Genomic DNA, 14,270 nt, shown 5'->3' with positions numbered 1-14,270 from the left:
AAGAGCGGTCATCGCAAGCCTGAAAGGGGGAGATTTTATGGTGTCTCTGGACATAATGGATGCATACCTTCATGTCTCCATTTATCCACCTCATCAGGCGTACCTCAGATTTGCGGTACAGTATTGTCATTACCAATTTCAGACGTTGCCGTTTGGTCTCCCCACGGCCCCGAGAATCTTCACCAAGGTAATGGCGGAAATGATGGTGCTCCTGCGGAAGCAAGGTGTTACAATTATCCAGTACTTGGACGATCTCCTCATAAAAGCGAGATTAAGAGAGCAGTTGCTGAACAGCGTATCACTTTCTCTGGAAGTGTAACGGCAACACGGCTGGATTCTAAATACTCCAAGGTCGCAGTTGGTTCCTACGGCTCATCTGCCTTTCCTAGGCATGATTCTAGACACAGACCAGAAAAGGGTTTATCTCCCGATAGAGAGAGCTCAGGAGCTCATGACACTGGTCAGGAACCTATTAAAACCAAAACAGGTGTCAGTGCATCACTGCACTCGAGTCCTGGGAAGGATGGTGGCATCATAAGAGGCCATTCCCTTCGGCAGGTTCCATGCGAGGACCTTTTCAATGGGACTTACTGGACAAGTGGTCCGGATCACATCTTCAGATGCATCATCGGTTAATCACCCTATCCCCCAGGGCCAGGGTGTCTCTCCTGTGGTGGCGGCAGAGTGCTCACCTTCTCGAGGGCTGCAGATTCGGCATTCAGGACTGGGTCCTGGTGACCACGGATGCAAGCCTCCGAGGGTGGGGAGCAGTCGCACAGGGAAGGAATTTCCAAGGTCTGTGGTCAAGTCAGGAGACTTGCCTTCACATCACCATCCTAGAATTAAGGGCCGTATACAACGCCCTACGTCAAGCGGAGACCCTGCTTCGCGACCAACCGGTTCTGATTCAGTCAGAAGCCACCAGAATTCTTCGCTGGGCGGAGAATCACGTAAGCGCACTGTCAGCAGTGTTCATCCCGGGAGTGGACAGCTGGGAAACAGACTTCCTCAGCAGGCACGACCTCCACCCGGGAGAGTGGGGACTTCATCAAGAAGTCTTCACACAGATTGCAAGTCGGTGGGAACTGCCACAGGTGGACGTGATGGCATCCCGCCTCAACAAAAAGCTACAGAGGTATTGCGCCAGGTCATGAGACCCTCAGGCGATAGCTGTGGACGCACTGGTGTCACCGTGGGTGTTCCAGTCGGTCTATGTATTTCCTCCTCTTCCTCTCATACCCAAGGTGCTGAGAATCATAAGAAAAAGAGGAGTGAGAACAATACTCATTGTTCCGGAGTGGCCAAGAAGGACTTGGTATCCAGATCTGCAAGAAATGCTCACAGAGGACCCGTGGCCTCTGCCTCTAAGACAGGACTTGTTGCAACAGGGGCTCTGTCTGTTCCAAGACTTACCGCTGCTGCGTTTGACGGCTTGGCGGTTGAACGCCGAATCCTAGCAGAAAAAGGCATTACGGATGAGGTCATTCCTACGCTGATAAAGGCTAGGAAGGACGTGACAACTCAACATTATCACCGTATATGGCGAAAATATGTTGCTTGATGTGAGGCCAGGAATGCCCCTACGGAGGAATTCCAGCTGGGCCGTTTCCTTCACGTCCTACAGTCAGGAGTAAATTTGGGCCTAAAATTGGGGTCCATTAAGGTCCAGCTTTCGGCCCTATTCATTTTCTTTCAAAAGGAGTTGACTTCTCTACCTGAAGTTCAGACGCTGTAAAGGGAGGGCTGCATATTCAGCCCCCTTTTGTGCCTCCAGTGGCACCTTGGGATCTTAACGTGGTGTTAAGTTTCCTGAAATCACACTGGTTTGAACCACTTAAAATGGTGGAGTTAAAATATCTCACGTGGAAGGTGGTCATGCTATTAGCCTTGGCTTCGGCTAGGCGTGTGTCTTATTTAGCGGCTTTGTCACATAAAATCCCCTATCTGGTTTTCCATATGGATAGAGCAGAATTGCGGACCCGTCCACAATTTCTGCCAAAAGTGGTGTCATCTTTTCATATGAACCAACCTATTGTGGTGCCTGTGGCTACTCGTGACTTGGAGGATTCCGAGTTACTGGATGTGGTCAGGGCTTTGAAGGTTTATGTAGCCAGAACGGCTAGAGTCAGGAAAACGAAGTCGCTGTTTATCCTGTATGCATCCAACAAGCTGGGTGCTCCTGCTTCAAAGCAAACTATTGCTCGCTGGATCTGTAACACGATTCAGCAGGCTCATTCTGCGGCTGGATTGCCGCTGCCAAAATCAGTTAAAGCCCATTCCACTAGGAAGGTGGGCTCTTCTTGGGCGGCTGCCCGAGGGGTCTCGGCATTACAACTATGCCGAGCTGCTACTTGGTCAGGTTCAAACACTTTTGCAAAGTTCTATAAGTTTGATACCCTGGCTGATGAGGACCTATTGTTTGCTCAATCGGTGCTGCAGAGTCATCCGCACTCTCCCGCCCATTTGGGAGCTTTGGTATAATCCCCATGGTCCTTACGGAGTCCCCAGCATCCACTAGGACGTCAGAGAAAATAAGATTTTACTTACCGGTAAATCTATTTCTCGTAGTCCGTAGTGGATGCTGGGCGCCCGTCCCAAGTGCGGACTTCTTCTGCAATACTTGTATATAGTTATTGCTGCAATAAGGGCTATATTATTGTTGCATCAGGGTTGAACTGATGCTCTGTTGTTGTTCATACTGTTGACTGGGTAAGTTTATCACAAGTTATACGGTGTGATTGGTGTGGCTGGTATGAGTCTTGCCCTGGATTTCCCAAATCCTTTCCTTGTACTGTCAGCTCTTCCGGGCACAGTTTCTCTAACTGAGGTCTGGAGGAGGGACATAGAGGGAGGAGCCAGAGCACACCAGAATCTAAATTCTTTCTTAAAGTGCCCATGTCTCCTGCGGAGCCCGTCTATTCCCCATGGTCCTTACGGAGTCCCCAGCATCCACTACGGACTACGAGAAATAGATTAACCGGTAAGTAAAATCTTATTTTCTTTGCATCATGTGCTGTTTGGGGACTATTTTTTAAATCTACCATCCTGTCTGACACTGCAGTGCCACTCCTAGATGGGCCAGGTGTTTGTGTCGGCCACTTGGGTCGCTTAGCTTAGTCACACAGCAACCTTGGTGCACCTCTTTTTTTCTTTGCATCATGTGCTGTTTGGGGACTATTTTTTGAAGTGCCATCCTGTCTGACACTGCAGTGCCACTCCTAGATGGGCCAGGTGTTTGTGTCGGCCACTTGGGTCGCTTAGCTTAGTCATTTAGCGACCTCGGTGCAAATTTTAGGACTAAAAATAATATTGTGAGGTGTGAGGTGTTCAGAATAGACTGGAAATGAGTGGAAATTATAGTTATTGAGGTTAATAATACTATGGGATCAAAATGACCCCCAAATTCTATGATTTAAGCTGTTTTTGAGGGGTTTTTGTAAAAAAACACCCGAATCCAAAACACACCCGAATCCGACAAAAAATTTTCAGGGAGGTTTTGCCAAAACGCGTCCGAATCCAAAACACGGCCGCGAAACCGAATCCAAAACCAAAACACAAAACCCGAAAAATGTCCGGTGCACATCACTAATAAAAAATAGATATAGAGAGTATGTGAAAAAATACATACAGTAGATAAAAACACACATAGAGGTAGTGATAAAAATTGTGAGTAAAAGTGTTAGGGTGTGATGCCCTGGAGTGGCCCGGAAAGAACAGCTCAGGGGACTCACGCCCCAATGTTTATCCCCCAAAAAACTGACACTATATGAAAATAATAAGACTTGCTCTAAGTTATGCCTGAATTATCAATGTGCAGTCAGATGTTGGTCCCTGCTTAAAACCAGTTAGGAAGGTGGGGGAGGGGTTCTAGTCAAGAATGAAGCAGTCTCAGACTTCAGGTGTGTATTTAACACATAGTATGGAGTATACAAGGGGAATGGCTCTAGACTGCACACCCTAGTGGTTGTAATGAGAGGTGCTATCTGCTGAGATTTATGGTACTACACTAAAAGGAATGGGTGTAGATGCACTATGCAATCATTACTATAAATTAGAATATCTATTATTTTACTCCTTCCCACTATGTTTTTAGTCCTACAACTGATACCTTGATTGGTCCAAAGAACATTCACATGTGGCTTCTGTTATGGTTTCTTCTCCGTCCTATAAGTGCAATAATGGTAAATATAGTGGAAATGCTATCATAGGGACTGGAGTAAAAATGGTGAATAGTGTGAATAGAGGGTGTGTTAATGTACATGTGACTTGCCTTTAGGTGTTTATCCTACTCCATACTTGCCTACCTGACCCTCTCCATGAGGGAGAAAATGCTCTGTTCCTGGACTTTCCTGGTAATGTATGATTGCCATCACCTGTGGTGAGCTAGTTAATTGATAAGAAAGGTGTTTCACCATAGGTGATGGCAATCATACATTACCAGGAAAGTCCAGGAACAGAGCATTTTCTCCCTCATGGAGAGGGTCAGGTAGGCAAGTATGTCCTACTCTCCAGATGTTGTATGGAATGATTCCATTGTATTATGTGAGTCTATATTCGATGTTTTCAGGGTCTCCTTCTGATAATATGATTATAATATATGCAGCTAAAGTTGCAGCATGTGTTGGATGATTCATTCAAAAATAGCATCCTCATTTTGTCAGATGTATATAATTCATGATGTTAGTTGTATCTTTTATTTTTGCAGGGGTATATCATCCAATCAGAGTGGTGTGGTTGATACTTTCTGTGCCTTTAAAGGGTTTATTAAGACTACGCTCCTTTGTCTGAGGCACCCTGAGTGAGGAAAGGAAGGGATTAGGGCTCATGCCAGCTGAGCCTCTCTTACTCTAACTCTGAACCAGTACCCACCTTTAGGAACATCAGTGGAAAGAGATGAGCTCTTGAGAGCAGAGGTTTCTCTCCGCCTATGGGCCCTCATTCCGAGTTGTTAGCTCACTAGCTGCTTTTAGCAGCATTGCACACGCTAAGCCGCCGCCCTCTGGGAGTGTATCTTAGCTTAGCAGAATTGCGAACGAAAGAGTCGTAAAATTGCGAATAGAAATTTCTTAGCAGTTTCTGAGTAGCTCGAGACTTACTCTGCCACTGCGATCAGTTCAGTCAGTTTCGTTCCTGGTTTGACGTCACAAACACACCCAGCGTTCGCCCAGGCACTCCCCCGTTTCTCCAGCCACTCCCGCGTTTTTCCCAGAATCGGCAGCGTTTTTTCGCACACACCCATAAAACGGTCAGTTTCCGCCCAAAAACACCCACTTCCTGTCAATCACACTCCGATCACCAGAACGAAGAAAAATCCTCGTAAAGCCGTGAGTAAAATACCTAACTTTTGAGTAAAATAACTAAGCGCATGCGCTCTGCGCACATTGTGCATGCGCAGTAAGCAACTAATCGCAATATAGAGAAAATCGGCAACGAGCGAACAACTCGGAATGAGGGCCTTGGTCTTTATGTAATGATGTTATTTGTATACTTGTAAAGTTGGTAACTTGTCTGTAACTATCTAATCACAAATTTGCTATATCATTTTGCTGTGTTATAAATGTATGCTGTACGTGGATGGTGGATGTTGCATCATTGCCATCCACTTTGTCATATAGGAAGTGTTTGTTATACAGAAGGGTTTGTTATACAGGAAGTGCCTCTGCACCCATTATTCAGCATAATTGCTGTAACTAAAGACACACTTCTGCAGCTCCCCAGAGTCCTGTGGTTATTTGCACATAGACCATTTTAACTCACCTGCTACCAATAATTTAGTGTCTACAGATGAAGAACCCAATAGAAGGCATGAAGAATAGAAGTGAACATCTGGGAAGGACTGTCCCAATGACCATGCTCACCAGATTTAGTGCCTGTGCCAGTAAACAAAACCATATCCTGGTTGCTTAGATTTTTCTGGGCACTCTTTCTACATAGAATAAAACATCAAACCTTGGTGGTGAGTTCTCTTGTCCTCAGGTAAAGGAGTCCTACCTTACTGTCTTGACTCCGTGTTCAACTGGCATGGCATGGCTTAATCAGAGGCCGATAAGGTAAATGGAGATGTAGAGTAGCCATCTCTTTTATATGAAACTCCTGAATGCGGTTGTTGAACTCAATGCAATTGGCGAGGAATCAACTCCATGGAGATGTAAAGGTAAAAGCCTATTTCTGTGAACCTGTGACTTACATAGTGAAGCATCCATTTTACTTGGTGGAATCATTGATCAGAATGCAGTGTCAGGTTTCAACTGAATGCTGTTTTCCATAATACCATTTTAGCTTGCAAAATTGCTGGCTCTATAATGGTGTATAAGAGCGATAGGTGCATAAGAAATCAATTATATCAGATATTGGACAAAGAAACAGGTGCTAGTAATCAGCCTCAGGGAAAATTTCCTATGTTTATCAGAGTTTGCCAAGGACATCATGTGACTACAGGAAGGGCCTTTCTGACGGAAGCAAGCGCAATGAAATAATTGCACATAATAAGGGATAATTGTTTTCTAGCTGTGACATCGTGTGGGACGAATGTTCAAGATCATAGAAGAAGATGCCAGCACCATAATTTAAAGTCCTAGTTTCACTTGGCAAATCCAGTATATTTATAGGTTTCCTGTTATCCTTTTCATTGTTTTCTACCTGACCGCATTACGTTGAGTAGTTATTATAGTAACAAGCGGTTATCCACCTGAGGGAAAATATCAATAAGAAAATATTTTTGTGGGATTACTAAATATGGTTGTGTAAGTAATTAGATTGGTTGCTATTAGGTAAATACTGTTTATTGCTGGCAGTGAAAGCATGTGCTCACATATGGTCAGTAGACAGGGGCACCGAGAGGGGTGAGGAGCTGTGGATACTAATTACCCAGGCCTGGGCTTGTTGAAGGGGCCCAGGTCAGCTGCTGAGGAGGACATTGTCTCCCTGTGCAGTGCTGCTGAAAGGCCATCAGCACCTACCCTCCAACCCATTTTTTTGAGGGGCTGTGGCTACGCCTCCCCAGATTTGGTCACACACCCTCAGTACCAAGCACTGTCAGTAGAAAGAGTTAATGTATAAATCACAATTAATGTCCAGCAAATTCCAAGTATGCTGAATGTTGTCTGGAAAAAAGATTAATTCTATGTTCTGTGCCGCAGAATTCTGTTGGAAAAGCAGTGGTCCCATGTGGATCCTGCTATGAACCACACAGGTGCTACTTCAGCAGGGCAAATTCTAAAGAAAAGAAAAAAAATATCAGTTCAAAGCCCAGAAGAATCGGTAATAAACCTATCTTCTCACAAATTTATGATCCAGAAATGAGTCTACTGTCTAAAGGTTTGGGTTTTATTCCTACAGTACTTCCTGATTTCATGAATTTAAATGGTCAGTAGACAAATTTAAACTCAACCATAAATTGAGATTAACTGAAAAATTTCAAAACACTCAACTGATGGGGTCACTAAACCCTTTAAGAAAAAAAAGCTCTTATGACCTAATCTCACAGATTTCCAGCATTAAGACATTTACACGAATGTTGGATTACAACAGTCACTTGGAAACAGAAAAGAAATAGATACAATCTAACATAATTGGAAAGGAAAGCACGAGATATAAAGAGCAATCCACTCATAACAGTGAATTCTGCGGACAAGGGGGAGCGGTGGTGGTATTTAATACATGTGACTATAATGCTGAAGCTATGAGATAACTGATACTGAAACCTATAAATTACTAAATGGTAATCCCGTGATACCCTTTAAAAATCGTTTGGAATCTGTATTAGATATAGCACTGATCAACAGCTGGATTGAAGATATAATAGGTTTTCTTAAAACGGACTTTCCTATCTGTCAGATTTTACATCTACTTCTGAAAATTCATAAAACTTTGGACAAACCACCCAGCTGTCCAATTATATCGGCTCGTAACTCTTTGTTTTCTACAGTAGCACAATGGGGGTAATTCCAAGTTGATCGCAGCAGGAATTTTTTTAGCAGTTGGGCAAAACCATGTGCACTGCAGGGGAGGCAGATATAACAAGTGCAGAGAGAGTTAGATTTGGGTGTGGTGAGTTCAATCTGCAATCTAATTTGCAGTGTAAAAATAAAGCAGCCAGTATTTACCCTGCACAGAAATAAAATAACCCACCCAAATCTAACTCTCTCTGCACGTTATATCTGCCTCCCCTGCAGTGCACATGGTTTTGCCCAACTGCTAAAAAATTTCCTTCTGCGATCAACTTGGAATTACCCCCATTATGTGGATAGTTTTTTGCAAACTTGTGTTCAATAATTTTTGGTTGAACTATTAGAGTTGATCTTGACATGCAATTATTTCTGATATGTCGATCGATACTGTCTCCAGACAGAGGGGACAGCGATGGGAGTAATATCGCACCATCGTATGAAAATCTCTTTATGGATGCATATGACAATAAGCGCATTATCCTGCTGTTGGGAGATAATATCGCTTTTCATCATTGATTAATCAACAATATTTTTCTAATATGGACTGATACTGACGAATCTTTATTTGAAATGCTTAAATTCCTAATCCACCTTGACTCTTCTATTAGATTCATGATGGAACATAGTAGAGAGAAAATAGTTGTTTAGATGTTAGTGTCTATACCACCAAACTGGGCTATGGCTACAGATTGTATAGAAAGCAGACAGAACGCAATACTTTTTTATCCTTTGAGAGCCATCATCCAGGTTCATTAAAACAAAATCTGCTGGTCTCACAATCTCTAAAAGTTCTTCGTAACAACTCTGACGAAAAAACAGGTACTATCCAATTGTAAGAAATGAGATCCAAATTTTCTGCCAGTGGCAATAATGATCAGACCGTCACTAGATGTTTGCATAAAGCATGGAACATCTTTTCTCATGGCAACACCAGAAGGAATCAGAATCCAAAGAATACGTTTTTCGTTACCACCACATTTGATACCCCTTGACCAATCATATGGAAGACGGTCAAGGAACTTTGGCCAGTGATAAAAAGTGACCCAGCCTTTTCTGAGCATTTTCCCAATAAGCCTTTGGTAAGCTTTAGATGGGGATGTAGCCTATAGGATATTTTGATGCAACCAGATAGGTTACCGAGACAAGGGCTGGGCACTTGGTTGATGCCACAAACATTGGGATATACCACCTGTAGGGTCATCACAGTGGACAAATACTTCCATCATCCACACACAGGAAAGAAAATTTCTATGGCAGCCGCCACCACAGATCTACGGTGTTTGCGGAGGGCGCTGTTCGCACCTGCCCCTTCAACCTTTTGACAATGTCACTACCAAAATGGATGCTGCCTCCTCTAGCAGTTAAAATAACTGTCTCCTCTGAGGCGGTGGCCAGTTTGGGAGGGGCATTTTCAATACTTACAGCGGGGGGCTCTCTCAGTAGTAGGCAGCGGCGGGTGGCGGCAGCAGTCATCCTGGGCCCTCCACTCTTTGTCAGAGCAGCCGGGCCTGGGACAGCTGTGCCCCCAGCACCCCTTTGATGGCTGCCCTGACCACACACCCCTCTTTCCCCCAAGCAGTGCCGCAATTTAGTTCTCCTACGTGGCCATGTGGACCATAGTAATGTATAAGAGGAGAAGTAGCTTTGCTATAACAATAAACTATAAATTTATAAATATTAACTATACATTTAATAAATAAATGTAGTCCCCGCACTGCCAGTTACCTCAGCATACAAGGAGGTAAATATCACAGTTATGCTAGGTACACATTGGGCAATTTAATGGCTGTTCCCATTGGCAGGTGTGTACCCCCGATTTATATGTGAACAATGTCATTCACAGACATATCACGTTGGCTATGCAGCACAGCCAATGGTCAATATATCTGCAGATATATGGGTCCATCTGGCTGTGAGTATGGGAGGTCTGCTGTGGTTGGCTGACGTCACAGTTGGGCGGGAAAATTCAAATGCCCGACCAGCTGGGTTTCCTGACCGATGCATGATGGCTGGTTTGCCAATGTCAGGCGTGTATCCTCCTTTCGTTTAGTCTTACCTCTTCTCAAATGTTGTGTTCTCTCTTTGGGGTTGCAAACCTTGGCAAGGTGAACCAGAGCTTGGTACTCCCTGCCCTGTGCCAGCACTATCCAACGGAAATTTACTGAAACAAAGTGTATGGCACTCTTAAGTGAAATAAAGTGTATGGCACTCCCAGCTGATTAAATGTTCACTGACACCACCAAAGGTTGAGTTTCAACGTTTCTCACACATTTTTCACTCCTAACACTGAGTAGCTGCTTTCACTTATGTGATACTTTCTAACACTTCACTGCTATCTGTTGCTATCTGTCATTCATGTGGTGCTCTGGGAAGAGGTTTGACTAGGCTGGTGTGGGGGTGCCCTGTGCAGCCAGATGTGAACCCCTAGAATGTTAGGGACTTGCCATATAAAGAGGTGACCTGGACGTTGATGGGCAAGCCCACATCTTTGGCCAAATTTATGCTATCAGCCTCTTATATGATATTTAATTGCAATATTTATTTACATTTTGAGTAGTATTGATTACATAGTGCACCTGCATCCCCTTTTTTTCTAAATAGCATAATGGGCCTGATTTAGAGGTGGATGCAGAAGCAGCCATGGGGGATTCCAGTAGTGGTCGCCTGTCTGCAACTTTATGCAAATGCTGCTAAAAAAGGACTGAGTCGCCCACTTTCTGCGTACATACATGCTGTAATAACAATTGCAATATGGAAACTTGCACCAGCCTTATAGCGGATGCAGTTCCCAAGTCAGGGTATGACTTCCTATGTGAGCCCTAAGGCAGATGCAGGTCTTCCATCAGAGTATTGCTGCTATGTGTGGCCCATGTGAGCCCTATAGCAGGTGCAGTTCCTACATCAGAGTATGGCCTCCTATGTGAGCCCTATAGACGGTGCAGTTCCTCTGTCAGAGTATGGCCTCCTATGTGAGCCCTATAGCAGGCGCAGTTCCTACATCATAGTATGGCCTGCTATGTGAGCCCTATAGCAGGTGCATTTCCTCCGTCAGAGTATGGCCTCCTATGTGAGCCCTGTAGCAGGTGCAGTTCCTCCGTCAGAGTATGGCCTCCTATGTGAGCCCTATAGCAGGTGCAGTTCCTCCGTCAGAGTATGGCCTCCTATGTGAGCCCTATAGCAGGTGCAGTTCCTACATCAGAGTATGGCCCCCTATGGGAGCCCTATAGCAGGTACAGTTCCTCCGTCAGAGTATGGCCTCCTATGTGAGCCCTATAGCAGGTGCAGTTCCTCCGTCAGAGTATGGCCTCCTTATGTGAGTCCTATGGCAAGTGCAGTCCCTCTGTCAGAGTATGGTCTCCTATGTGAGCCCTATGGCAGGTGCAGTATTATCTTTTATTTATGATGATTTCCAGGCACCCAGATGGGGCTGCTTCAGAATATATAGTGCATACAGAGTGGCTTCAGAGTAGCTTAAACGTAACCACTTGCCTGGCGTGGTCGCATCAGATGTATTAGACCTATTCCACCCAGGGTAATCCTACCTAGTGCACCCAAGACTGAGCCTCGCCTGGCACCTTTCATGTGTGGAATATATAACCTGTGGAAGTTATGGACCAAAATATCTGCACCAACCCCGCAATATGACTATTGTGCTCTCTAAAAATGTTTTGTTTTAATTACTTCTGTGTTGTTTACTGCTTACTGTAACACCAAATCCTTGTACTATGGACTCTATTCAGTAAGGATTGTAAATTCTGCAAAACAGACCACCACCCACTGCGATCACACTGAAATTGCGATCATACCTCAATATCAGCATGATTGCTGAAATTGTGGATGGCTCCTGCCGGTGCCGCCTTGCTGTGATGGCAGGAGGCCCGCCGCCATCTTTTTGATCAGAGCGGCAGCGTGTGACATCATACAGCTGCCCCGATAACGCCACCAGCACGCCCCCTGTTCGGAAATTAATGCCCCTGTTTCACTGCTGCCACCCCCACAACGCTCCATCTCCCCCTCGGAAGCAGAGCGTTGACGCCCCTCCTGCCCCACGAACCCCTCTGCCTGTCAATCAGGCAGAGGGGTTTGCATTTACTGAGGTTCACCCACAGTAAATGCGGGCGCATGCGCAGGACAGGCCTTGCGCATGCACCCGCATCGTCATTGTATTTTTCTTAGGGTTTTAAGTCATATACAGTAGGTCAGAAACCTGAGACATATACAGATGTAGTCATGCTCATCTTTGCTGTGATGCAGCATTCTGCAACATGACATGCTACATGGCGTGCCAGGCTGCCACTATTTGCAGCTGGCGATCGCTCCATTAATTCCTAATGGAATTAATTCAGCATTTACTGGCTGAGAATAGTCACAGCCTGGCATGCCATGCAGAAGGTCGAATTACAAGATAAGCATGGATACATCTGTATATCTCCCGTGTACAACCTTACCTTACCAGTGCTTTCATCACAATAGTCTGCACCTAATCCCGCACTTTTCTGCCACCCTGATACTTATGTCAGTGTTTATTTACCCTGTACTTGACCTATAATGTCTTCAACTGTAAGTCACTATTGTCCTGTTTTGATTTTTCATTTATGTACTCTGCGGATCCCTTGTGGTGCGATATAAATAAAGGATAATAATAATAATATTAGTAATAATAATAATTATATATATATATTTCCTATTCCGCTCTTAGTATGCACTTAATTGTGTTACTTCTCCATGGTTTGTATCTCATACACCACAGTATATATTAGTGATGAGCGGGTTCGGATCCTCGGGATCCGAACCCGCCCGAACTTCACTGTTTTTTGCACGGGTCTGAGCAACTCGGATCCTCCCGCCTTGCTCGGTTAACCCGAGTGCGCCCGAACATCATAATCCCGCAGTCGGATTCTCGAGAAATTCGTATTCTATATAAGGAGCCGCGCGTCGCCGCCATTTTTCACTCGTGCATTGGAGATGATCGTGAGAGGACGTGGCTGGCGTCCTCTCAGTTTCTATGTTCAGTGGGCTGCAAATATCTGTGCTCAGTGTGCTGCAAATATCTGTACTCAGTGTGCTGCAAATATCTGTGCTCAGTGTGCTGCAAATATCTGTACTCAGTGTGCTGCAAATATCTGTGCTCAGTGTGCTGCAAATATCTGTGCTCAGTGTGCTGCAAGTGCAAATATCTACGTTCTCTGTCTGAAAAACGCTCCATATCTGTGCTCAGTGTGCTGCAAATAGCTGTGCTCAGTGTGCTTTATTGTGGGGACTGGGGACCAGCAGTATTATATAGTAGGAGGATAGTGCAGAGTTTTGCTGACCAGTGACCACCAGTATTATACGTTCTCTGCCTGAAAAACGCTCCATATCTGTGCTGCATTGTAGTATATAGTAGGAGGACAGTGCAGAATTTTGCTGACCACCAGTATAACTATATATATAGCAGTATGGTACAGTAGTCCACTGCTCTACCTCTGTGTGGTCAAGTATACTATCCATCCATGCCTGTGGTGCATTTAAGTTTTGCACAGTTTGCTGACCACCAGTATATAATATATAGCAGTATGGTACAGTAGGCCACTGCTCTACCTACCTCTGTGTCGTCAAGTATACTATCCATCCATACCTGTGGTGCATTTCAGTTTTGCACAGTTTGCTGACCACCAGTATATATAATATATAGCAGTACGGTACAGTAGACCACTGCTCTACCTACCTCTGTGTCGTCAAGTATACTATCCATACATACCTGTGGTGCATTTCAGTTTTGCACAGTTTGCTGACCACCAGTATATAATATATAGCAGTATGGTACAGTAGGCCACTGCTCTACCTACCTCTGTGTCGTCAAGTATACTATCCATCCATACCTGTGGTGCATTTCAGTTTTGCACAGTTTGCTGACCACCAGTATATATAATATATAGCAGTACGGTACAGTAGGCCACTGCTCTAACTACCTCTGTGTCGTCAAGTATACTATCCATCCATACCTGTGGTGCATTTCAGTTTTGCACAGTTTGCTGACCACCAGTATATAATATATAGCAGTACGGTACAGAAGGCCACTGCTCTACCTACCTCTGTGTCGTCAAGTATACTATCCATCCATACCTGTGGTGCATTTCAGTTTTGCACAGTTTGCTGTCCACAAGTATATAATATATAGCAGTACGGTACAGAAGGCCACTGCTTTACCTACCTCTGTGTCGTCAAGAATACTATCCATCCATACCTGTGGTGCATTTCAGTTTTGCACAGTTTGCTGACCACCAGTATATATAATATATAGCAGTACGGTACAGTAGACCACTGCTCTACCTACCTCTG

Source organism: Pseudophryne corroboree, chromosome 9 (genome assembly GCF_028390025.1).
Source record: "Pseudophryne corroboree isolate aPseCor3 chromosome 9, aPseCor3.hap2, whole genome shotgun sequence".
NCBI lineage: Eukaryota > Metazoa > Chordata > Amphibia > Anura > Myobatrachidae > Pseudophryne > Pseudophryne corroboree.
This window is presented reverse-complemented; position numbering follows the sequence as displayed.